The sequence below is a fragment of the Arachis hypogaea genome, chromosome 5 (assembly GCF_003086295.3).
Source record: "Arachis hypogaea cultivar Tifrunner chromosome 5, arahy.Tifrunner.gnm2.J5K5, whole genome shotgun sequence".
Taxonomy (NCBI): Eukaryota; Viridiplantae; Streptophyta; class Magnoliopsida; order Fabales; family Fabaceae; genus Arachis; species Arachis hypogaea.
Window position 1 is genome coordinate 87578131 of NC_092040.1, and position 10094 is coordinate 87588224.

Below are 10094 nucleotides of genomic sequence, written 5' to 3' on the forward strand. Positions count from 1 at the left end.
TTATTATTATAAAGCAATGCAAAAAAATGCATGATCAATTGTTGCATCATTGGATATTTATAACTAGATTTTAGTAGGATGAAATAGTGTATATTGTAGGATGAAAATGTGCGATAAAAAATCTGTATGGTTGTTCAAATAAAATCTTTCTAGTAATTAAAAAAAAAACTTTTATTATATAACATTATTTTAAAACTGATGGTTTCAGTGGCTAAGAGAAGGGGGTTGAATCTTAGTCCCTTTTTCATTTCAGAATACTTGCTGATCTTTAAAACAACTTCTGGCACTACAAGAAAAATACCCATTCAGCCACACTTTTTTAGGCTACATTTGAAAAGCGTAGCCTATTCATAGAATAGGCTACGCTTTTTCCCGTATTGCCTTTTTATAAGAGAAAAGGATACACAAATGCGGTATCATTTAAAAAGCGTAGCCTTAGGTATTATAGAAATCACTTATAAAGCGTAGCCGTAGGTTGATATCTATAGGTTCACTTTTCGTATTAAAGGAGACGCTTTTAAAGAGTAGCCTATTTGTTAAGTTTTGGGTGCATTTTAAAAGTGATGCCTAATATATCTAGAGCAAAAAACTTAACACTTAGTAAATTTTTTCATTTTTTTCCTGAAAGCAAACTGATGAGTTACTAGTTACTCGTACATTTTTTATGTTTCAGTAATATTTAATATACTTTGTAAGACATCACGTGGTCAATTATCTTGTCTCTAATTTTAGTCTAATTTATAAAACTTATTTTTTAAATTAAATATTTAATATTTAAAATTCATTTTTTAATAATTTTAAATTAAATATTAATTTTTTATTTTTAATAAATTAAGCACTAAATTTTAGATATTATAACAATCACCAACATTATATAGCGAGGAATGATATATACAACATTCTTTTGTACATCTCTCTTCTATACCACCTACTTTTGGTATTAAAAACATTCGATAACAAATAAGATAATATAAAAGGATTGTATGTAAAAAAAAAATATTAAAAAAGAAGAATTTGTAAATGATGAAAAAAAAGGTTAAACTTAATCCTTAAAGGACCAGTTTTCCAGTCCAAAAAAAAGAACCAGTTTGAAAAACGTAAAACTAGTAGCTCAAATGGATTTGTATTAATTTTTTTTTCCTTTCAAAATTTGTATAGGATGAATTACATACACTCACCTTCATCCTCGTAAAACCCTCTCACTCTCGCCATTCAGAGTCGTCGCCTCCCACTCACGGCTCACCTGCACGTATCCACATTGACCGTCGTCACTCCTCTTCGCCATCGCTTGCACTGATTGAAGCTGTGCCGCCCTCACCATCATCGCTGTGCAGCCCTCACCATCGTTGCTGCGCCGCTCTCACCATCGTCATCTCCGTGCTTCTCATCATCGTCTTTGCTGTGCTCACATCATTGAATAGGTATGTATTGATTTCTATTTGCTTCTGAAATTGATCAGTGGCTTAGGGTTCCTATTTTAGGGGTTTAAATTTGGGGCTTTTAATCTCTCAAAATATGGGTTTGTGAACTGTAATTTGATAACATGCATGCTGTTGTTGATGAAGATGTGTGGTATTTTAGGGTTTGTGAACTGTGATTTAATATACAGCTTGTCTATTTTCTCTGTATTTTTGTTTCTGAGACTGAATCCAAATGCAGCGTTAATAAGCTTTTGTTTCTGTGATTTCTCAATGAATAAGTTGGCTTCCGTTTTTCTGTTTTTAGCTTCTTGTTTTTAGCTTCCTGTTTCTAACAGAGTTCTTGCAATTTGAACGGTTTCTTGGTTAGCCAGAAACAGAACTGGTGTGAAGAATGTAAAGAATGAAAGAAGACAAGGAGTAGAGAAGTAGAAGACGAAGAAGAAAGGTGAGCTGAATGAGCTATAACATTTGCACTCATTGACTCCATTGACGCCACCGCAGCAAGTAATCCGTTGTAGCAGGTAACTCTTATGCGCATTCTCTTTTTCTTTTTTCTGTAGCCTATGATTGGATTCAACAATGGAGCTTCTCTTTATATTATTTCACTTTTGCGATTACGTTTCTCTGTGTTTGAACTTTGAAGTGAAAGTGCAAAATCTCTTTAGGACTCGCTATTCAAATTTATAATGTGTTTCATTGCTTGCTTCAGTGTGTAATTTCATGATTTAACTTTTTTCTATATTCAATAGGTGAACGGTGAGCATTTAGGACCAGAATGATTGAATGTTGGTTGTTGATTAATAAATTACTGTTTGAATTTGCATTGTAATAAATAATTGAGTTCATATTTAAACAGCCTAATTACAGAATATTAGGCTTTAATGAAGCTTTTTCGCCAATGAGGTTTTCTTTTCTATGATTTATGAGGAAAGTTCATTTTGAAAATTAAGCTTATTTTGTTTGGTACACAAGTTAATAATAGATTTACTTGGGATTTGATTACTCATCCATTTGGTCAGTTAATTTGTTGCATTTCATTCTAATTTTTGAAATGGCGAAAATATGCACGTGCTGCATTCTATGATTCTCTGCACTATGTACTTATTTCTTCTTGTTTTCCAGTTGAATCAAAGTATTTTTTGGAAAGTTTTCTCTGCTTTCATCATAATTCATAGCTGTGGGTTTAGTGTTGGTCTTTGATTGTTGGAGCATTTTGAGGACTTGTTCATTGAAGAAGCAAATTGATGCTGAAGCTCATGCTGTTCATGTTTGACTTGCAGAGCTTAGTTTGGTTGCTTCCTTCAAAAGGCATGTGACGTGAGCACAAGTTTAAATAAATACACAGTGATGAAATTGAAAACTCATTAATAATAATAATAAGGTTTATATAATATGGACCTGTAAGTGTAACAAGTGGCTTGATTCTTGCATGTTCAGCTAGTGCCTTTTATGCACTGATCTTGACTCATATGAAATAGCAAGCATCTCTCTATAAGATTCTGAACCTGCATTATCATTATTTTCCATGCATGTCAATATAAAATAACTAGTACTAAATTAGAACCAATGTCCAAAATGTAAAGAAATTAAAGTATGAGTGAAAAAAACTAGTTATAATAGTTAGAGTAATTATCTATTATTAGAAACTACTTTTTGTTATTTTTGTTAACTTGAGGAGTATATATAAATAGCTCTTCTATATACTTGTGTGATAGATAACAATGAATATCCAATACAGTTTTCTAATATTTTCTTTTTCATAATCTTTTCCTTTCTGTCAAATATTTGAATTCTTTCTCATGAGTTCAAATTCTGTTCTTAGCTCAAACACTATCAGTTACTTTCAGAATTTCATGTTAGTGATATCAGAATTACATGATTATGAGTTCAAGTTTTTCCATATTATTTAATTAATTAATGAATTTGTGCGTGGTTTCTTTTTAGGAAAGGGAGATTTAATAACATGTTCTAAGCAAAAGAATTCAGAGTTATTTCACGCGGTTCTTGGAGGCTTAGGACAATTTGGAGTTATAACAAGAGCAAGAATTTCTCTTCACCCAGCACCCACAAAGGTACGTTTCATTTTAAAAAATATAAAAAAATAATTTATTTTTAATTTTATATTTTTTAAATTAAGATTTAAAACTTAAATTTTAACATATATTTTATACTGATCATTAATTTTAGTGGCTGATTTTAGTGACTTAACATAATCGTATCAATTTATAATGCTATTTTATACAAAGATATCAACATGAGAGTATTTAATGTATAATACTATTTGGGTTCAAATTTAAATATGGTGGTGACTTTTACACCAAGCAATGCAAAAGGAAAAACACTATTCGCCTAATTAATTTTTATTCAAAAAAAAAAAATGTCGGTGTGGAAGCTATAGTTCCAGCAGCTTCAATGTATATTATGATGATAGTGGAAAAAGAAAATTATCATGTGCTTGTTATTGGAATATGAAATTATATCCTCTTTCTGTAGAGCAAATAAAGAAGTTTTAAATTAAAATAATTATTTTAAGTAAAATATGATCATTTTTATTTTACGATAATAATATTAATAGTAGTTTCTAAAACTAAAAAACCGGGTGTTGTAATTTAAATTTAATCATTATAATTAATGTATTAATTCTAGTGTATGTAAAACAATTTATGCACATGTATAAGATATTAAAATTATAATCTTCTAACTAAGGTGCACGAACTGGGGTAGGTTAATGATGATTATTGTGGGTCACCTTGTTCTTCATAATATTGGTACTAATATATTATAATAATAATTTAATTATTCTGTTTGTCTTCAATTAGTTGTTTCTGAATTGTGACTTCAACTCTTTAGAATATTTTATCATTTGAGAAATTATACTATGTTATAGTTGATGTTCTGAAGAAAAAACCAGAGTATGGACTCTATTTGATTTGTGCATTACTTCAAAACTTGTTGATTTTTTCTACTTTGGATTCTTCTTCCTTTTTCCTTGTGAGATTCATGCTTTGGATTTGAATTTTGGGCTGTGTTATCAGATTGCTTGAGAATAGATACTCTACAAATTAAAATTTTTTTAATCCAACTGTTTGATCATTTTCTTGTTCCAGATTTGAGCTACAATAGTCAATAGGTTATTGAATTTAGAATGATAAGTAATGCCATTCAAATAAGTTTAATAAATATCTCATAAAGTAGTTTCACCTTCTTTAATTTCTCGTCTCTGGATGCCAATATTAATTACTTTTTCACCTTCATTTGGGCCTTACACACACACAATCCCATGCCATTTGTGGACTCCCTAATTGACCCCTTTCCCGACGCTCATGAGTCACCCCTACCCTGCTGCTTCTATAGTTATAATTAACCCCTTCCCCTAATCTGCTTTTATAGGCAGAATTTTAATTCCACTTTACATCTATTCTATCCTTTTCTTTTTTGGGTGCTCTCTCTATCATTTGGATTTGCTTCCTTTTGCTGCAATTCTTTTCGTATTTTATTTAATTTTTCCCCCTTAAAATTCTCCTTTTATTCTTGTTGCTTTTGGACATAAAATTATTATGAAAAACCACTTGAGATGTGTGATGTAGCAGTATCTATGATTTTTAGCTTTTTTTCTGACATTTCACTTTGATTTGTGTATGTCCTATTATTTTCCAAATAAGTTACCGACCTGAATTGAATTCTGAAAAGCAAGATTTCTTCCTTTTATTTTCAGTTACTCAGTTACTCATGCTTTAGATTTGAATTTTGGGCAGTTATCAGATTGCTTTTATTTTCCAAATAAGTTACTGGACCTGAATTGAGTTTTTTTTTTTATTTTTTTTCCTTTCATTTTAATTATATCAGTTTAGAATTTATGAAAATAAATCTAGACTAAATATGATTATAGTCTAATCTCTTAGAATTTTATTATTATTGTTATTAGGGTGGAAGTTGTAATTTTTCTGGTTTTTCTGATTTTTCTGGTTTTGTTTTTTCATGCTATTATGCGCTGCTTGTCACTTGCACAATGCACTTGAGTTTCTGATTTTAGTTCCCATTCAGTATGAAGTCGTGTTACTCCGTTTTTTAGTTATGTCCTTTATGGTGATTTATAGTATTCCCTGAATATGATTGTTATTTTAAAGCAAAAGACTTTGGTTTATTTAATTATTTATTCAAACATAGTATGGTTTTGTTTCTTATTTTATGTTTTTGGTGAAATGAAAAGAAGAGTAGTTTCAATTATCCTATGCCGCTCGGATATTGTATATGTTATTAATATGTTAATAATTACTTTTTTCTTGTTGTACTTTTTCAAATTATAATTATTTTTCTATATAATTATGCAGGATAATTCTGAAGATGCGAGTGAAGATTGAGATGCTGATCATGATGGTTTAGTGACAAAGATGGAAATTGAAAGATGTATGGTTGATGATGATATCTTTTATTAGAAGCTAAGATACATTTATATGATATAATATTTTGGTTTTTCCTAGTTTATTAGCAGTAAACTCTAAGTGCATTATATGAGTATACTTATTCTAGTTTGAGATGTATGAATACTCAAAATTATGATCATCCCAATATTTTTGTTTCATTGTATAATTATATTTTGTTTCAGTATAATTTTTATTATTTAAAGATTATTGTATAGTATTATTATATATGTATTCATTTTTATTTTATAATAATTAACTAATTTAATTAAAAATACAGGATTATATATATAATTATATTCTCAAATATTAGAGTTTAAATAAAAAAAATTGTTAGAAATTTCTGTTTATATATATATATATATATATATAAACAGAAATTTTAAAAAAAATGAAGGACAAAAGGCTACACTTATATAGAGTAGCTATAGGTATACTGTTTGTTACATTTATAAAGTGATGCTGTAGCCCTCAAAAGTGTAGCCTATTCTTCAGAATTACGGTAACTATTAGTGCTGAAAAGTGTAGCCTTAGGTCCTGAACATCATCACTTAAAAAGCGTACTCTATTCTCAAAGGTCAGAAGCGTAGCCTTTGATACAGAAAAGCGTAGTCTTTGAGAATAGGCAACACTAGTATAGGCATCCCCTACAAAAGTGTCTCCGAAGCCTAAAAAACGTAGTCTTTTCCTAAGGCATCACTTTTTTTCGTTTTTGGCTACACTTTTCAAATGTACCTGAATGGGTGTTTTTCTTGTAGTGATGGAGATTTATTTGATTTTTGTCTCGTCCCTAACCACGAGACTTTTCTTTTTGTCTCGTCACTTAGCACGAGATATTTTGTGGTTTTATCTCATGTTCAGCAGAAACAGAAAATGAAGTAGAGGAGAAAGAAAATTACACCCAGATATATCCTGGTTCAGCTGCTAAGTGCAGTGCAGCCTACATCCAGTCTCCATCACAACAATGATGAAATTTCACTATAATCATCTTTGATTACAGACACCAATTCTCCCTAGGAACTACCCTTCCTATCTGGGACAAGTTTAGAATTCTAAACCCAATCCTGATCTTAACTTGGTCACTACCAAGCTTTCAACTTGTAAAGTGCTAACCCAACTTATAAGAGGATTTTCACAGAATCATGAAACACAACACAGATGTACAAAGGAACTCTAAGGACATCTATGGCTTTTTCTTTTAATTTTGCACTCTCTGCCTTTTTCTGCTCTATGACTTTTTCATACAAGCCTCACTGTTTGCCTTTTTTCCATGAGACTCAAGACATGACAAAATTAAACAGAAAATTACAAAATAGAATACATTGAAGGTGAAGAAAATCTATTAGCTCAGGTAGCTCTGAGAACTCTGTACCTTGCACTTTCACACTTTCTCCTTTTATCAAACCCTGACTGTTCACCCTTACTTATAGGGAGAAGCCTTCAAGGTTGAAACCAAACAAACCGAGCTAAACTTCTTCTTCTTCAAAACAGAACCGGTTCGGCCAGAGAGAGAAGGGATAACCCATGCGAAACCCAATATGCAATTACCTCTAGTCCTTCCTTGGTCACCAATCTTCATCAATCCGAGCCCTTCATCTTTTCTTGCTCTCCAAGATGAACTCCTGGCCCTTGATGCTTCATGATGATGATAGCTTCATATGCTCCTATCTCTGCCTCTTCCATCACGTAGCCACTGTAGCTACCTCCTGTGGTGGTTGAGCAAGATCAGAGACAAGCCATCCCTCCAAAGATCTTCTCATTGCTGGCCGAAATCTTCTCTACCATTTTTGGTATGGAGAAGCCAAGATCTCTTCACAAAATCTTACCACAAGTGAATGAAAATCTTAGCCACAACATACTTTTAGTTTTCTTTTTCTTGCCATCATTGTGATGGTCTTGTTGCTTGAACTTTCTTCTTTTCGGTGGCTAGGCTTAGCTTCCATGGTTGCTGGGTAATGACCGAAAGAGAAGAAGCAGGACGAGAAAAAAAGGAGAGAGAAATTTGAACACTAACTAATGGATTTTGATAAAGTAAAATTAAATTTCCACTTTCCTTGCTTTAGGTAGCGTGTAGTTTGATGATGTGCATCAAATCAAAGACCAACTCTCTCTCATATTTCCAATGCATGTATTAACTTCACTTTAATGAAATTTGAATTCCACCACATGATAGAAGTGGATTCCGTTGAAAGCAAGAAGTAATACATTTGCTTTTTCTCACAATTGGTTTCGAACCAAACAAGCAAAATTATTTGGGCTTGTATCAATGATAAATAAAACTGGCCCATCAAAGCAAAACAATTTAGCCACTCATTCATAAGATAATTTTGCACAAGGCCAAACTTTGATTTTTGTTGGGCTTATAATCTTTTCTTTTCTTTTTTGGCACAAATAACCACAAATTGTTTCAGCCACTTAATTTATCATTTTTATACCCAAGGCTGAGTATATGAATTCATGTTGGGCTAGCCAATATTTATTCGGCCTAACAGTAACCTGTACCAACAAAAATTATCAATCAATACATATGAATTTAAAATTAAATTGATAATTTTGTAACTTAATTAAATTAATAATGTTTGTTCATCATTAAATTAAATTTAGAGTTTTTCAAAACTCATCAATCTCCCCCATTGATGACAAACATTATTAAAAAATTGAAATGGAAAAAAATTAAAGATTTAGAGTATAGAATACTCACTTTGAATTTTTGAATTTCTCCCCCTTTTCAATTGTCACATGGCTCCCCCTAAATATATGCTATTTTACCAAGGGAAGCTTTATACCTGTAATAATTTTTATCAAGCCTAAGGCAACAATGTTATTCAACATATATAATTTTGTCATGTTGAATGGCTTGATTTATGAGCAGAATTGAATGATAATCAAAACTCATTTGTTATCAATAATTTGATTTTCTGCTCAAACACATACAAAGCAATTGTGTACATATCAACCAAAAAATATTTTTGATATTTTCAAGAGGTTGCTGTCCAACACTACAAAAAAAGGCCTATGGTCACAGTAAAAAACCGTGATCATAGCTAGTAAAAAGGGTGACCATAGATCTATGGTCACGGTTTTGGACCTATGGTCACGGTTTTTTACCGTGGCCTATTCTCTCGTGGCCAGAAGTTTATGGTCACGGTTTTTTGATCTATGGTCATGGTTTTTATGGTTACGATTTCAATTTTCAAAATCTGATACTTTAGGCCACGTTTTTTTACCGTGACCATAGGTTAATCTATGGTCACGGTATCTATGGTCACGGTGAAAACTGTAACACCCTAAGTTTTATCCTATTGTGAAGGTCTTTAAAATAAGGTGCCACACTCGACAAAGAAGAAAAAGAATGACTTAATCGTTACGCAAGGAAGGAGAAAGTGTGCGCAGAGTGGAAAATGAGTAGCACTAAAACGTTTGAATTTGAATAAATGTGAAATAATATCTTAACCATGAGTACGGTTCAAAATGAAATACTTAGAGGAAATTATAACCAGAAAAGAAACTAATTACGTCCTAAACTAATTTCGTCGAAGAAGCTCCCCTACTTGTATCCTATCCTATCCTTGATCAGGACCCTTCAGTTATTCACAAATCGAGGTACCAGGGGTCTCCCTCCAACACCTTTTCGCGCAGTGAAGATCCGGTTCCGTTGGGTGGGGTGAACCAAAACTTGACGGGGTGCCGAAGTGGGGGAAGATGGCACGTATTCCACCTTTGGACTTCCGCAAGGGTTCAACTCCTCCTCTGGATCCTCCTCCATGGTGTCTTCCTTCTGGCCAGGGTTGTCGGATTCCTTTCCCTCGGTCTCGGAGTCGGACTCGAGGTGTACCACCTTAGATGACCGCATCCTAGATGCTGAAGCATTCCTATCTAGGAAGGTTACGACGGACAGTTGGGGTTCTTCTTCCACGAACTCTTGACCTAAGTAGATAGTTTGGAGCACGGTAGTAGTGGTCGCAACTACCCACGCGTGCTTCGAGGGGTCATACTCAGAAGTTACCTTCGGGGGCACTGCGTTGTTTCTATCCGCTGTGCCATATTTCTCTAGAGATAGTATGGAAAAAGAAAGGGAGTGAGAACCTAACGTCTCAGTAGGAGTGCTATGCAACACCTCCATATCCATCTCCAGTCCACGTGCGAGATTTTTAAAAAGGGGCGTATGATATGGCATGTAATATGCATCTTTCTTGTAGAACATGTGTGCAAAAAAAGGAAAGCATATAGGGAAAATAGAAGGATAGCATCC

At 32.7% G+C, this 10094-nt stretch overlaps 1 long non-coding RNA gene across 2 annotated transcripts; it reads left to right on the plus strand.

The window, feature by feature from the left end:
- The first annotated feature begins 1005 nt into the window (after positions 1–1005).
- LOC112801744 (uncharacterized) lies at positions 1006–6047 on the plus strand. 2 transcript variants are annotated; one of them, XR_003202070.3, is made up of 4 exons: positions 1006–1421; positions 1789–1942; positions 3366–3493; positions 5753–6047. It is a non-coding gene; the product is annotated as an uncharacterized lncRNA (long non-coding RNA). The 2 variants fall into 2 exon arrangements; XR_003202069.3 differs by having other exon boundaries at positions 1052–1421; positions 1793–1942.
- Positions 6048–10094: the final 4047 nt, after the last annotated feature.